Below are 16822 nucleotides of genomic sequence, written 5' to 3'. Positions count from 1 at the left end.
ACACGTACACACACACGCATGCACATGCACACACACGCACGCACACACACGCAAACACACACGCACGTACTCACACGCTCAGACACACACTTAAAAACACGTACGCATGCACGCACACACACGCACACAAGCACACACTCACACACACACATACACACACACAAACACACACGCACACGCTTATGCACACATGCAGCACACACACTCACACGCACACACACACACGTGCTTATGCACACGTGCACATACACACACTCACCAACAAACACTCTCACATGCACACACACTCACACACACACAAACACGCACACACATGCACGTGCTCACATGCAAACACAAACACACACACGCACGCGCTTACGCACACATGCACACAGTCACACAGTCACACACACACGCACACACTCACATGCACACACACTCACATTGCTGCAGCAACACCGAAAAGCTTCTCTAATGTAGAAGTGCCACGATCCCCACAGTGCGACACCGTTAGTGCCCTACTGCCCCAGGGAGGGGGCTTCCGTGCAGCCCCAGTATCTGATTGGTCAGTCGCCTGGCTGAACTGCCCCACGGGGGTAGGAGCAGCCTTTCTGTTTCACCCCTCCAGGGTTGGGGACAGGCTGTGCTTTTTAAGTGTAGTTAGAATGCAGTAGCTATAGCAGCTCCCCGTGAGGCTGTCTGTGAAGCCAATCGGCCAATGGGCACAGGTCCTTCTGTCACAGAGACAGTTGGCACGGAAACAGAATTTTATACTACAAGCCAACCCCCTCGTCCCCTGTCGTCATCACTCTCACTCCTCCCACTGGCCTCCCCTCTCTCTGCCTCTCACCCCCCCCCCCCCAACCTTACTCTCTGTCTCAGCTATCAATTAAATCAATGAAGAAATCCATTGGTTGCTTGAGCTATCGGAGGTGCTGGAGAGAGGAGTCAGATCCGGCTCTCGCTGGGAGGAGCTGTGAAAGTGGAATCCGTGAACCCACCGCATTGTTGCAGGGGTAAGACCTGCGTCCATTTGTCTGTTTTCCAAAAAAAAAATGGTGAGATTGCTCCAACCCTCCCAGTCCTCTGTCACTCATTTCTCTGCTTTAATCCCAGCTTTTCTTCTTCATTCCTTCCATCCTCACTCACCCCTCCCTCCATCTCTGCCGCACTCTCTCTCTCTCACTCTCTCTCTCTCTCTCAGACGTGCGCGCAACGCATATACACACACACCCTCCTCCCCCATCGCTGCGGCGTGTCTTAACTGCCTTGGAGCTAACAAGAGAGGAAATAGCACACAGACAATAATCAGAGACCGAGCGAGAGAGCGAGAGAGAGAGAGAGAGAGAGAGAGAGAGCAAGAGAGAGAGCGAGCGAGAGAGAGCGAGTGAGAGAGAGAGCAAGCGAGAGAGAGAGCGAGTGAGAGAGAGAGCGAGAGGGACAGAGAGAGAGACAGAGAGAGACAGAGATAGGAGGATGTTGGCAGATCAGTGCTGAGGACGGAAGGCACACACTCCCGCTCGCCCAGCGAATGTTTGCCTGCATATCAGCTGCGTTTGGAAGGAGGCCGCTGAACCGGTAAGACAGCCGGAGCTCCAGCTTCCTCCTGAGCCTGCCGCTGCCAGGCTAGCCTCGTTCGGCTGCTGTTTGTTTTCTGTGTGCGGGGGATTAACTGAATTTCCCGTCTGACGGAAGGGAGGTTTGTTCTGCCCGTGGCTCAGGCCGCTCTGCGTTTGGTGCGATTGTGACGAAGCGCTGCTGCGCTGCTGCTCTGGGTTAGGGATGCGTGTGATCCGCGAACAAATACAGGACATGTCTGTGTAATGTTCACGTGTGCACACACACACACGCACACACGCACACACACACACACCACCACCATGTACGCGGACACTTGGGCCAAGTCATAGATATATAATGTATATATTTATATCATAAATTCAAGTGTGTATGAGGGATTAGATGTGTGTGTGTATGCATGGGCGTCCAGCCATTCCTCAGTCCTACAGAGAGAGAGAGAGTACGTCAACACATAGCCCCATACTGCTAGGTCTGTGGTGTAGGCTTGCATGCTTCTCCAGTGTGTGAATGTGGTACAGGAGGAATACACTCAGCAGATCGTCCATGTGTCTGTGTGTCTGTGTCCGTGTGTCTGTGTGTCCGTGTGTCTGTATCTGTGTCTGTGTGTTGGTCTGTGCGTCTGTATCTGTATGTCTGTGTTCGTGTGTCTGTATCTGTGTCCGTGCGTCTGTATGTCTGTGTCTGTGCGTCTGTGTCCATGTGTCTGTATCTGTGTCCGTGTGTCTGTATCGGTGTCTGTGTGTCTGTGTTCCTGTGTCTGTCTGTCTGTCTGTGTCTGTGTGTCTGCATCGGCATTTCGCCAACAGCAACAGCAGCATCCCATCCATCTGTCACTGCACTGATATTGGGACTGTATCCATTTTTGTGTGCGTGCGTGTGAGTGAGGTGTGTGCGTTTGTAAGTGTGTGTGTAAGTGTGTGTGCAGGAGGGTGTGTGTGTGTATGTGTGTAAGTGTGTGAATATGTGAGTAAGTGTGTGTGTGTGTATGTAAGTGTGTGTGTGAGTGTGTGTAAGTATGTGTGCATGACGGTGTTTGTAAGTGTGTGTGTGAGTGTGTGTAAGTGTGTGTGTGAGAGTATGTGTAAGTGTGTGTGCATGAGGGTGTGCGCATTCACACAAGACAGACCACATGTCCACTGGGCTGTGCTTCCCAGGGTCTTTTTGTCATTTGCTTCTAAAATTCCAGGCATCTTAAATTAAGCAGAGAGTGAAACAGGGAGGGGCCGAGGCCGAGGCTGGGGGAATGTGTGTAACTGCGGGGGGGGGGGGGGGTTGTGGGTCAAAGGGCTGAGAGGGGAAGAACAGCAAGCAAGAGAGAGAGGCAGGGGGGTCGGTGTGGGGAGAGCGAGAGAGCGAGAGAAAGTGAAAAAGGAGAGCAGAAGACAGGCCATGCGGTTACCGGTGGAGGAAGGCGTGTAGCTGAGAGGCTAGATGGCACATGACAGCACTGTTATATAATGGCAAACATTTCAGCACTCTGAATTATTCAATGGCCGTGCGATTAAAAAGAAAAAAAAGAGCACCCTATACAGCAGGGCCTTCGGAGAAAAAATAAAGGCGGATGACAGGAAAGGAGAGATGGTGAAAACGAGACTCCTGACGAATGAAACGACTCGTTTGTCTGTAATGCTGCAGCTGGTTTGGTGTGGCCTATGACTTAAGAGAAAACGTATTTGCAGAGTTTTCCTTTTTTTCCCCTTCTTTTAAACCATTGTCATGATCTGGCTTGGTAAAACACAGTGATTGTCCTCATATACACTGTTACCACGTATTCCGTTGTTGCATCTAAAGGCCAAAATTACTAGGTTTTAGCACGGCCAAAAAGGTCTCAGAAAATCAATTTTTCCTATTGGTTTTATTAGTAGAGTCTGCTTGGGCGAACAACAAGGCAAATCCACCCTTTAGTCACATCATCCTGGATACACGTACAGATGGATGTGATCATTTCTCAGGAAATGTGGTAAAGGAGCAACAGGACTGAATGTGAGTGAGGCGATTCAACTGCTTTAACATCGTACAGTTGTTTAGAAACCGTTGACCAGTGGCTGTAAAGAAACACTGGGCAATTGAAGCAAAACTGGACTTCAAAGGGATTCAGTTAATCAGGATCTCATTTCAACATCTTAGTGAGGCTAATAGATTTGGACATGGATTTATGGATTTATAAGTTTCAGATTTTGATTAGATCCGGCCAAACAATGAGGATTCTATAATAACTGAACAGACAAAACGATCCTTCTGATCCAAAATTTTAAAAAATCGTTATTTTATTGGACAGATCAAAGCATTTATAATTCTGCAAATGTTTCGTAAAGGATGAACTGTAGCCATTTAAATATGTACCTAATTACCAGGATAAAGGGAATTGCACTAGAAATCTGATAATAACATTTTTATTAAAAGTTTTTTAAATTCCAGGATTCTTTGGTTCCTATGAAGCCACACATTATTACATAAATAATCTAGTTTTGCCTATGGACTACAATTTTCCACTTGTTTTGCTGGCTAAAGGCAGTCCAGAATGTGTAAACTAGTTACATAAGATAACCAACTCTGCTACTAGCTGGTTAATATCCATCCATCCATCCATTCTCTAACTGCTTAGTCCAAGTCAGGGTCGCAGTGGTTGGTTAATGTGGCAAGTCGAATTTATGCTTTCATTAAACATAATTTTAGTTACAGTTTACCCTGTATATTTTATAGTAGCTATTAATATGTACGGTATAAATATATAAAAACTGCTTGCACATAATAAAGGAGAACATTAAATACGGTGCAATTAGTAATCAGACAATGTAAACTCGTACATTTTACCATCAAGGAATCAATGTATCCTTTACTTATTTAAGTTAAATATCTAACAGTGTAAAATTTAAATATAAGCAACAATGTTGGAATCAACTGTGCTGTTCATGGAACGCATTAAGCAGTTGTCCAAGCTGAATAAAAATTGAAATTAAAAATATTTCTAAAAACACATTAACGAGCTGCTGGGTGGCTCATTCGGTTAAGGCACTACACTGTAGTACATGGATGAGCCCCACGGTTTTGTATCAAATCTGGACCATGTGAGTGGTGGCTGTGTCTGGCAGCTCCATAGGGTGTCAAAGTCGATAGCGTCGCCCAGGGTACGGAAAGGTGCATTGAGCCCACGTTTCCAATCTCTATAGCCACCACTGCTGGTCATTTGGGTGCCTGTGGACTATATGTCAAAGCCGCATGTGAAAGGTCTTCCTCTGACTCCGCTCCTATGTGAGCTTGGCTGCGGGCTGAGCAGCGAACAGAAGCAGTCTGGCGACACCACATGTTTGAGAGGAGAACCGCAGATCTCTGCACTCTCCCAAATCGGAAGGGGGGATTAGGCATGAATGCAGCTGCAATTGCAACATTAAATTGGACGTTTTGGTTGCACATCGATTGTGCCGGAGGACTTTACATGTTGTAAGACAGCAGGTGCTAGACTAACCAGAGAGGGCGCTCTATGACAGTAAGGCGACATATACAAAAAGAGGTGGGAAACCCTCTCTGACTTGCTGAATGGTGACTTAAGTGACTTAGGTGCATTAACTGTCTTAACTACTGCTTGTATTTTTTCCATAGACTGCGTTGTTGCCGTTCTCGTTGTTAGTGTTAATCAGTTTAACCTTCAGGGTCCAAGTTGAACTATGCTGTTGTTCCCTGCACTTGGACTGGTACTTCTCTCTAGGGGTTTCGTCATACTTGTTCCTGGTTATGGTTATACACTTTGTTGTACGTCGCTCTGGATAAGAGCGTCTGCCAAATGCCTGTAATGTAATGTAATGTAATGTAATGAATGTACAGCCAGTATTGTAAAGAAATAGTGCAGTCATCAGGGGTCTGTGAGCTCAGACAGTCAGCTCACCAGACGGTCTCACCTTACTTCCTGGAGCAGGAATAGACCAAAGGATGGGCATCAGTGCACTAAGAACAAGCGGCTCAACCACCACATGTACCATCGGGGAGCACTATTGTATTGTACTTCATGAACTCCAAAACCCAGCGAATATGTTCAGTTGGCCACATAAAAACATTAATCAATGAGCCTTGCGAGGTACCAGTGACTCGCCAGCTCCACCAAAAAAACCTGTTCCTGCAATTTGTCTTCAAACAAACACTTATTTTAAGTTGAAAATTAGTTTCCCGAGGCCTAATGAGATGTGTACAATAAAGTCATTTGCTAGTGAATCTACAGAAAATGTTTTCAGAGAAAAGCCCCGTGAAGCCTTTAACATTGGGGGGCTGGAGCCATACATGAATAAGGTCATGTAAGGGTAGCTATTATTATTATTATTATTATTATTATTATTAATAATAAAAAATAATAATTTGGCACCCAACGTGGGGCTGAGCATGGGACAGCTAGATAGTGATGAATGCAGTCTGCTAACTGACCGAACCCACACATATTGCGGGTAATGCAATCGCCAATCCTGCCTCTACCTCTGGAGCGTCTATCCACAGTCGGCATTGGCATGGTCCGGATTCGATAGGAGACCCAGCAGTAGCTTTAATGAATGACACAGTTAGCGAGCAATCGGCACTGGAGGAATGAGGCAGGGCAGTGGGGAACTTGCCTTACTCTGGGAAGTGGGATCAGTCTGGGCCTGGCAATCTGGCCTCTCCTTCAGCTCAGAACACCCAGGACACTGCTTATGTGTTTCACTTTTGGCCCAACCACCCGAACGCGAAGCTGAAAACCAATCATTTGTAGCTTTACCTTCTGAATGCCAGCCCAATCCTAAAGTACACTACTTTTTTCTTCAAATTGATGATTTTCTTTTCTTTAGACTAGAGTCTTAGAAGGACTATCATCAGTACAGGCGCCAGAGGATAATTTAGTTTACTGCGACTGTAATCTTATCTAACAATGTTAGCTAGCCACCATGCCCATTTTAATTTAGCTGGGTATTCTGGTTAGCTAGCTAACGTCACAAAAAGTAGAGCCTCCCTGTGACTGGGAAAATAATTAGTTATGGTTCAGTTCTTCCTCTTCTCAAACAAGGCATTGCATGTGATACACAAAGAAAACACACGGCAATGGCGAATGACAGAAAACTACAGTCTCATTCCAGTCCTCACTAGCTACATTTTATTTAAACTTCTAGTGCTTAATGTCCCAGCAGGCAACTAATCCCAACCTGTTGGGAAAAAAGGTAGCACAACGGTGCTGTGCAAACAGCAAGCTGCAGTAGCCATCATAGCCCTTAATCTAATCTCCATATCCATTTTTAGTGTAGTTCAGTGAAATTTCTCTAAAGTACGAATGTGTGAGATGTTTCCTGCACCCTGTGTGTTACGCGCTCCAGGCGCCAGACCAAGCCCTCGTGTGTCTGCCCAGCCGCCATCGCAGGGCTGACCTTAAATTTACCGTGTGCTCCAGCCGACGTCATCCTGACGCCAGCGAGCAGTCACTCGTAACTCAATAACTGCACTTATTAATAAGCACATTCTGCCTTGTGCGGTCTAAACAAAAGGACATGTATGGGCCAGGCCATGTCCCACATTCAGAGCGTTTCCATGGTGAGTGCCTTCACATACAGCCGTGCGCATGACGGATGTAGCATAATTAAGACTCTTCAGTGTGTGACTGTAAGTCCAGCCCAGCGGTGGCACTAAGGGGAGGGAGTGGGGGAGCCTTGGCTACAGCCCTGTCACTAATCTGCATAGTACAGGCCTCGCCACTGAAGAGAAGCTTCCCTCAACCCTATGCAAAACACGTTCCAGAACAGGAAATGGAAGGACCAAACTGACCCTTCCAGAAGGATCACAAGGGTGTTTTCCTGTACAGGATCTCTGATCGCCTTAAGAGAGATAACTGAGGTCGTATTACAGCAGTAAGAAGCAATATATAATGTGGCAATAATAATAAGTCCGATTGCATGAATGGGTTATGTTTATACTGCAGAACAGATAAAATGGTTAATGTAGTCCAAGCCCTCTTAGAGACAAAGCCTCTTTATAAAAAAGTCCAATCCAATCAAGTGTGCAGTCTTGAACTGTCCTCGGACAGACAGGGACAAACAGTTTCTGTTTGACCTTCATGTGTTGCAAAGGAAATGCTCAAAAAAGAGAAGTGCGTACACTCTTTTTTTCATTCTTAATGATCTCAATTTTTGCTGAATGCCATTACATCGTCCAAAATCCTCAAATGACGAAACATTGAGCGTCTTTATTAGTTGATCATGTATCCTCGCCTCACAGTGGTCTTGTCCAGCCAATAGAAACTGAGATTAGAGTCTGGTAAAACAGTGTCCTGTACTGTTCAGACAATAGCAGCTGAGATTAAAGAGTCTGGTGAAACAGTGGCCTGTAGAAACTGTGGACTGACTGGTCACACTGCAGGACAGCAATAGTGAGAGAGGAAGTGTGGGGCTCTGTAATTTTATGATCAGATACTGCCATTTTCCATGTTTTACTCATTTAAAAGCTGATTACCACACAGACATATACTCTGGCGTGTAGATTGGGTATGCAATACATATTTCCATTGACTCGATTTAACTGGTCTCTGAGCAAACCGTTTAGTAATATGTTTTCCAGCTTATTTCTGTTGTGTGTACCTCCTTGGGCAAGACTGACTCTATTTCATTGCCCTGTCTCCCACATTCTGAAACATGGGCTCTTACCTTTCATTTTTGCACCAATGTGGATCAAGGGTGGTGCCCTGTGTGGATCCAAAATGGCGCCCTGGGTGGATTCAAAATGGCGCCTTGTGTGGATTCAAAATGGCGTCCTGTGTGGATCTGGAATGGCGATTTTTGGGGCAGTTATCCATTTTGTGCCTAGAGTGCCACTGTATGCTCTCCCACAGGCCCTCATGTCTGCATACATTAAGGCAGGTACCATCTAACGGGCTTGGCAGCTCATTATTGCCGACTCATTATTGCTGTGTCACTGCATAGGTTCCCTAATCTTAATAAGGTGCCTTGTCTTCTCAGGGGCCGCCTGCCGGGTTTCCTTTTTTAAGTTCATTCCTTCTATTAGAGCTTGTATTCCTACGTCCACTTGATAAATGTGCTGGGGGAAAGACCAGGGCCTTTAATTAATAAAGTGCCTACACCACTGATGCAGGATCATTTTTGAGGTTTTACACCTGTTGTATAAGGCAGGGATATGGACAGGGGCAAACTGATCCTAGATCATGGCTCAGATGCTTTGTGAACACAGGGACCGCACTATTCAAAGAGAGCAAGTGCCCGTGCAGTGAGAGGGCGAGAGACTGTAAGCGGGACCGATGCGGTCATGTGACCTATAGAGGAATAGATGCCCTGCTGGGCACACATCCACAGGCCTTGGGCTGAGAGGCAGGGTGAGAGACTCACTATAACACACCACTGATAGGACAAAAACAGGCCTGTAAACCGAAAGGACCGACCTTTGTAGTCATCATGGAATAAGTGCTTATAGGGGTGAATATGAAGGTTGCACAAGGGCAATGGAACCGCTTGTAAAATTCAATTATATTCATCAAGCAGTGAGACACTTTCAGGTTCTAATAAATCAAATCTGAAATACAGTGTTCATTCATTTTCATTCAGTTGCGCTGCACATATTGTTTTGGGGTGCTATTCAGGATGTCAATGAATAATGGCCCTCAAACTCAATTAATAAAGAAATTCAGTACTCCATGGTTTCACAAACAACTATCTCATCCTGACGCAGCTGGTCACACACAATTGGGGCGTGGGATGTGGGGGGGGTGGGGTGGATCGATGGTGTCTGGGCGGTTCCTGACGAGGACAGTAGCTCAGCCGCGCGTTCATAGGCTTACCGCCTATCTGCAGCGGACCTGCAGGCTGCTACGCCCAACCCGATCTAGGTCACACAGTCCGGTGCACACCAGCTAATGCTCCATACATCTGAGGGAAAGATTGCATTTACAATGAGGAGGATGACGAAGCGAACAAGAGCAATATCATAATAATAATAACATCATCATAATCATACACAATAAAATAACAAGAAACATTACATAACATTAAACATTGAAAATAATAATTAATATTATATATTTATTTAGAGCATTTATATTTATTTAATTTATATTTATTTAATAAGTCTGGTATACTAGAGTATTTAGTACTGGGAAATGTGGAATAACAGGAGCCACTTACGACATACAGGGGTACAGGTTTGGGACACACAGGGGTACAGGTTTGGGGCACACAGGGTGTACCCCAGTACTCAGGTTTGATTTGATTAAGAATAAGAGACGCATTTAACAACTGAACAAGAGGATGGCAGGGCTGCAGTCATTTTGCTGTTAAAAAAAGAAAACAGGACGAAGCAATCGGCAGGTCTCATACTATCCATCTTAATGATCTCCCCCACCCCCCCAGCTCAAAAACAGACTGTTTCTATGCCAGCAATGCACAGCTAACAATGATTCTTCCCCATGCTTATTAAAAGTGTGCACAGAAGGGGGCGGGGCCAATAAGGGACAGGGCATCTTTGTATTCAGCTGCGCGCATGACCCGAGTCACATGACAGAGGGATGGCCTCTGAGGAAGAGGGCGGTGCCCAGTCTTTCACACTCTCTTTCTTCTCTCTGTCTACCTGCCACCTTCACTCTCTCTCCCTTCCTATCCTGCTCTCTCTTCCCTGCTCTCTCTCTCTCTCCCTCCCTTCCTCTCCTGCTCTCTCTTCCCCGTGCTCTCTCTCTCTCTCTCTCTCTCTATCTCTGGTCCTGCTCTGGGAATGCAGTCTCAGTCGTGGGGGTTAGGATGAAGGGGAAAGCTGTTCTGGTCACATGATCAACAGGAGATGTGTGAGCTTAGTCCGTGTCTTAAAGCAAAGCAGGATGAGTGGAGGCACTGGGCAGATGGTGTAGACACTGGAGCTGGGGTGACACCTGTATGGCACTCTCCTCCCCCCCCCCCCCCCCAGAAATGTGAGCCAAACAGAAAAGCCAAAGCAGTCGCGATTGTAAACTGAATCAAAGTGATTGGACATAATCTTTGGAATCCAAACTAAGGCCAGAAATATATCAGTGCCTGTAGGATAGCCAAGCAGTTAGCTGCTTTTCAAATTCAAATGAATCATTATAAACATTTTTTTAGTAAGTTAGTAATTCAGTATTTATCAACAAGAAAGAGATTATCAGGGCTAACTGGCCATTAAGAAAACAGAATGTGAGTAAAGCCAGTGTGTTGTTGAAGTCATGGATGCACAGTACTTTTGACCAACAGGCTGGCAGTTACACACAAAGGAATCCCTTAGATCTAACAGGATACATTTGTCAGAGAGAGATTGACAAAATGTCAACCTCTCTCTGAGCCTGCGCCTAAAGGTTGTGAACCCACAGTGCTACCACTCATTGCTTTAAGGCTGTTGTATTGATAGCCGGCCTACTTTCTGCTACTATACTTTTACACTGTTACTAATCTAAACTGTTGTTGGTCAACGGTGGTAAGGTTTTACTACTTCATTATGCTGAGCTATTGCTTCACTATACACTTCTCTTCCTTGCTTTTACACTCTTACCACTTCACAGTATTACATTAAGATTACTCACTAGTGCACAATAAAGAGTGCAGTATTAGTACTACACAGTGCTAATACTATACTCACTACTACATTATTGCTACATTAATCACTGCTACATTACTGCTGCATTACTTACTGCTACATTACTGCTACATTATTCACTGCTACATTACTGCTACATTACTCACTGCTACATTACTCCTACATTACGCACTGCTACATTACTGCTACATTACTCACTGCTACATTACTGCTACATTACTCACTGCTACATTACTCTTACATTACGCACTGCTACATTACTGCTACATAACTCACTGATACATTACTGCTGCATTACTCACTGATACATTACTGCTGCATTACTCACTGCTACATTACTCTTACATTACACACTGCTACATTACTCACTGCTACATTACTGCTACATAACTCACTGCTACATTACTGCTACATTACTCACTGATACATTACTGCTGCATTACTCACTGATAATTACTGCTGCATTACTTACTGATACATTACTGCTACATAACTCACAGCTATATTACTGCTACATAACTCACTGCTACATTACTCTTACATTACACACTGCTACATTACTCACTGCTACATTACTCTTACATTACTCACTGCTACATTACTGCTACATTACTCACTGATACATTACTGCTGCATTACTCACTGATAATTACTGCTGCATTATTCACTGATACATTACTGCTACATAACTCACAGCTATATTACTGCTACATAACTCACTGCTACATTACTCCTACATTACGCACTGCTACATTACTGCTACATTACTCACTGCTGCATTACTGCTACATTACTCACTGATACATTACAGCTACATTTCTGCTGCATTACACACTGCTACATTACTGCTGCATTACACACTGCTACATTACTGCTGCATTACACACTGCCACATTACTCATTGCTGCATTACACACTGCCACATTACTCACTGCTGCATTACACACTGCAACATTACCCACTGCTACATTAGTAGAATCACTTGTGGAGCTCATAAGCTCACAGAACTATGAGCCCGATCAGGCTGCTCATAACCTTACAGCACTATGAGCCCGACCAGGCTGCTCATAACCTTACAACACTATGAGCCTGGCCAGGCTGCTCATAACCTTACAGCACTATGAGCCTGGCCAGGCTGCTCATAACCTTACAGCACTATGAGCCTGACCTGGCTGCTCATAACCTTACAGCACTATGAGCCTGACCTGGCTGCTCATAACCTTACAGCACTGTGAGCCTGACCAGGCTGCTCATAACCGTACAGCACTGTGAGCTCGACCAGGCTGCTCATAACCTTATAGCACTATGAGCCTGAACAGGCTGCTCATAACCTTACAGCACTATGAGCCTGATCAGTGACCTGATAGTTGTGTAAATACTACCCATATCTTTAGCTTGGCCTGGTCTGGCCAATGTCTAGAGCCATTCCCATTAGATTTTTGGTGCTTGTGATACTTTCTGTTGCATAATTATAACTGACATTGAGTGCAACAGAAAGGATCTCATCTCGTTTACGGTATCACTGGACAATCAGCCACAGAGGGATCATGGGTGTCAGTCCATAATGGAAGCGCTCAAATGTGATTAGTGACATGGTAAATCCCTCTCACATCATAGGACGGCAAACACACCGGCGATGTGTCGCTCCACAAAGGTGGTCTTACTCTCTCATTGTCATACACACTACAGACAGATGCTGGTGAAATCCCAGGTAATTGCTAGGGGTAGACCACCCAAACTACACGAGGCGCTCACATTGTGTGAGCCTCCCTGTCAGCTCCCCTGAAAACCTATATTTAATGATTACCTTTGTTTATGTACCACGTCAAAGGCAGATTGCATAGCTACAGCTATTTTGCCAGCTAGCTAGCTACTATAACAGATAATCGTTTAACTCTATGAACCCACACAAGGTAAAACAGACTCCAATTTTGGTTAAAGGAATAACACTTCGGTTAAATGAGGATTGAAATCAACATATTGAACAAAATGCTAGTCTTGCTAGTCATTTAATTTAATAGCTAATTTTGTTATTATATTGGAAGTGTAACACAATGTGATTCATTTGTGCTCTATAGACTATCATTACTCACTGAAGCAGCAGTTAATTTTTGCTGAAAAGGGTGCAGGGTGTGTAGAGAGTGCACAATGCTGCAGATGAGTAGGAGGGTGTGTGCAGCTGGGCGCAGGTCCCCAAAAATGCAGCTAAATGGAACATCTGTGCCTTGGTCGCTCGGGGCTAAACAAATGGGAACTGGCTGTAACTAAGGGGTAAACCTTCTTTTGTGTTCTGCGATTGGTAGAAACATTTTTTGAGCTCAGCGATTGGAGGAGACTGTTCCGAGCTGCAGGACCCCAGGGACACATGGTGAGCACGGTGGCTGCTGGATACGAACTCAGCGCCGGGTCACAGCGGCCGGAGCTGGAGGAGGCAAGCACTGCACCCATCCGGCGCAAAACGAGCCGCTGAACTCTGTCCCTCCCCCTCAGCCTCCCAATGGGCATTGTTCCCTTTTTCAGACAAATACCACGCGCTGCCTTTGCCTCCCAGACAAGCATGCTATTGTCAGCGGATCTCCAGCATGTGACTGTGTGACCTACAGTTTCAGAGTGCGCTCCCCTCCCCTTTCATCCACACGCCCCTCACGCCCCCCCTCCCCCCACGACCCCCCCCGCCACCCCCGACCGCCCAGCCAACGACACAGAGGCGCTGAGGCAAAGCCCTGTTGTTCTCCTTCATCCAGCCTGACAGCTACGCTTATCACAGAAGCGATCTACAACCCCCCCACACCGCTGGACACACCGCCCTGTCTGAATGGCCTGAAACGGCTCTGCAGGGACCTGCCAAATCTCTCAGGAAGCTAAGTCTTGCACAACAGAACAGTGTGTGAGTGTCTATGTAGTGTGTGAGTGTCTATGCAGTGTGTGAGTGCCTCTGCAGTCTGTGAGTGCTTCTGCAGTGTGTGAGTGCCCCTGCAGTGTGTGAGTGGCCCTGCAGTGTGTCAGTGCCCCTGCAGTGTGTGAGTATCTATGCAGTGTGTGAGTGCCTCTGCAGTGTGTGAGTGTCTATGCAGTGTGTGAGTGCCCCTGCAGTGTGTGAGTCCCTCTGCAGTGTGTGAGTGTCTATGCAGTGTGTGAGTGCCCCTGCAGTGTGTGAGTGCCCCTGCAGTGTGTCAGTGTCTATGCAGTGTGTGAGTGTATATGCAGTGTGTGAGTGCCCCTGCAGTGTGTGAGTGCCTCTGCAGTGTGTGAGTGCCCTCTACAGTGTGTGAGTGTCTATGCAGTGTGTGAGTGCCTCTGCAGTGTGTGAGTGTCTATGTAGTGTGTGAGTGCCCCTGCAGTGTGTGAGTGCCTCTGCAGTGTGTGAGTGCCTCTGCAGTGTGTGAGTGTCTATGCAGTGTGTGAGTGCCTATGCAGTGTGTGAGTGCCCCTGCAGTGTGTGAGTGCCCCTGCAGTGTGTGAGTGTCTATGCAGTGTGTGAGTGCCCCTGCAGTGTGTGAGTGCCCCTGCAGTGTGTGAGTGCCCCTGCAGTGTGTGAGTGCCTCTGCATTGTGTGAGTGCTTCTGCAGTGTGTGAGTGCCTCTGCAGTGTGTGAGTGTCTATGCAGTGTGTGAGTGCCTCTGCAGTGTGTGAGTGTCTATGCAGTGTGTCAGTGTCTATGCAGTGTATGAGTGCCCCTGCAGTGTGTGAGTGTCTATGCAGTGTGTGAGTGTCTATGCAGTGTATGAGTGCCTCTGCATTGTGAGTGCTTCTGCAGTGTGTGAGTTTATATGCAAAGTAAATGCAGTAGCTAACAGAGTGGGTATCTTTTTTCTATACATTTAATTAATGACAAACTCATTTTCCTAAATTAAATTTATCATTTAATCTCCCAGAGATGTAACGAAAGAAACTGTATGTTTACCTGCCAATGGATTATTCAGATTGTTGGCACACTTGTTAATTAATTAAAATGAATGAAAAAAGGTTGACACCAATGATCAGTTCAAAGGGAAGGTTTCTGCCCCATCTATTTTCAGCTCAGCAACCACCACCGTCAGGAAGTGAGCTCATTAGTGAAATCTGGTGGTGTAGTGCATGGTTGGAGCAAATACTACAGACACTGAGGCCCACAGAACCTGGAGTGGAGTACCACTTATGTTTCTCTGAAGTGAGCCACAGTACATAGGGTTAAACCTTTTGAAGTATTTAGTGGCTTCTGATTGGGTGGGATAAATGAGGGAAGGCATTTCCTTCAGTGATTATCTTCTTGGAAAAGGCCAAGGCAGGGGAAATTAAAACAGCTCTTTGTGTGGAGTGGTTGTGAGTCTCGGATGATTGGGCCAAAATCACAAGCCTTCAATTAGAGTAAGGAGGTGGTCCCGCCTCCCCAAACCCATCCTGTTCTTCTTTCTCTGTCACAGCCACATCCTCCCTTTTAGACAGACCTTGGAAGGAGAAGCTAAGTTTGCCCGTAAACTCTCTGGCTTTTGTCTGGCCCTCCATGCCCACCTCTGCTCCTGCCAGAATTCCATCACAATTTTGCCTTCGTTCACCAAGCTGTGCTTGTGAAGAAAAACCCTGCTGCATTATGTCAAAATCTGTCACTTCCAACTGGCATTTGTCTTATTCAGAGTAGGGTTTGTTTCAGGATTTTGTGCCAACTTAATTATTTAATTAGGTTAATTGTATCTTCATCTGACATTTTTTTTGAAGTGTCAGCTACAGCTGCAGACTGAGCATGCGTCTTCAATATTTGACTGTGGTCCAGTCGAACATTAGCACATAGAGCTGTTTAGAACACAAAAAAAATATTTGGTCAGGAATATCCTTTCCAGGTTCCCGTTTGCCTCAGGAACATTGGTTTTACAAGTGTAGGGTTTGAGAGAGTGGTTTGGTGAATCTGGCTGCCTGTCGCTATATTGACTACGACAGGTTGTTAATGGATGTGGCCTCACTGTCTGGGTTCGGCGTAGTGTGCTGTAAAGGTGCCACAGCAGACGTGCCTGCCTAAGAGCTGAGAGGAAACAAGGGGCATTTGGTATAACCGTCGCTGAGGTGTAATGATCTCACACGGGTATGTGGTGGGGTGGGTGGGTCCATATCCCCTTCCTGGTTCTTGTTTAGGATGCTGTAAAATTTGGATTTGAAAGCTTTTTAGATTCAAATTTTCCTTGATTGAACCATTTTGAGATTAGTTAATACTGTGTTAGTGCAGGTGTCGGAAGCTCTGGTTACGGAGGGCTGCAGGGTCTACTGGTTTCTGTTTTCACCTCAAAATCAGCGACAAATCAAGACTAAAGAAACCAGGAGAGATGTGTTGATCAATTAAGCGCTGAGACAGAAGAAAAACCAGCCATGTGGTTCTGGCTTTAAAAAGCTGAAGACTTTCAAGCATTCATTCATAATCTGATATTCATAATGTCCTCAAAATGCATCCTTTGATGGCTACCAAAAGGCCTGTGAACATAAGCAGGGTAATGCTTACCATAGTTTCCGCCTCTATATAAAGTAATGCAAGATTTAAACAGAATCCAGCAGTGGACAGAAACTTGGCAAGTTAAATGTAATATTGTTAAATGTACAGTTCTGCATGTGAGAAATATAAACACAAGGCAGGACTACATTATGGGAGAAACAAAACTGCAATGCACAGATCAAGAAAATGTCTTTACTTGTCATCAGCACAGAAGCATTTCCAGAAGTGTACTTCTCACTGAAAGGACCAGTA

The 16822-nt window shown here is 45.7% G+C and overlaps 1 protein-coding gene across 2 annotated transcripts in view; it reads left to right on the top strand.

The window, feature by feature from the left end:
• The first annotated feature begins 1228 nt into the window (after nucleotides 1-1228).
• The window catches only part of gnaz (guanine nucleotide binding protein (G protein), alpha z polypeptide), a 68000-nt gene continuing 52406 nt past the window's right edge, over nucleotides 1229-16822 (top strand). For both annotated transcript variants that reach the window (XM_064307213.1, XM_064307214.1), the window contains exon 1: nucleotides 1229-1560. The gene's annotated coding sequence lies outside the window, so the exon portion shown is untranslated. The remainder of the gene's footprint in view (nucleotides 1561-16822) is intronic.

The sequence above is a fragment of the Anguilla rostrata genome, chromosome 14 (assembly GCF_018555375.3).
Source record: "Anguilla rostrata isolate EN2019 chromosome 14, ASM1855537v3, whole genome shotgun sequence".
NCBI classification, from domain to species: domain Eukaryota; kingdom Metazoa; phylum Chordata; class Actinopteri; order Anguilliformes; family Anguillidae; genus Anguilla; species Anguilla rostrata.
This window is presented reverse-complemented; position numbering and strand designations above follow the sequence as displayed.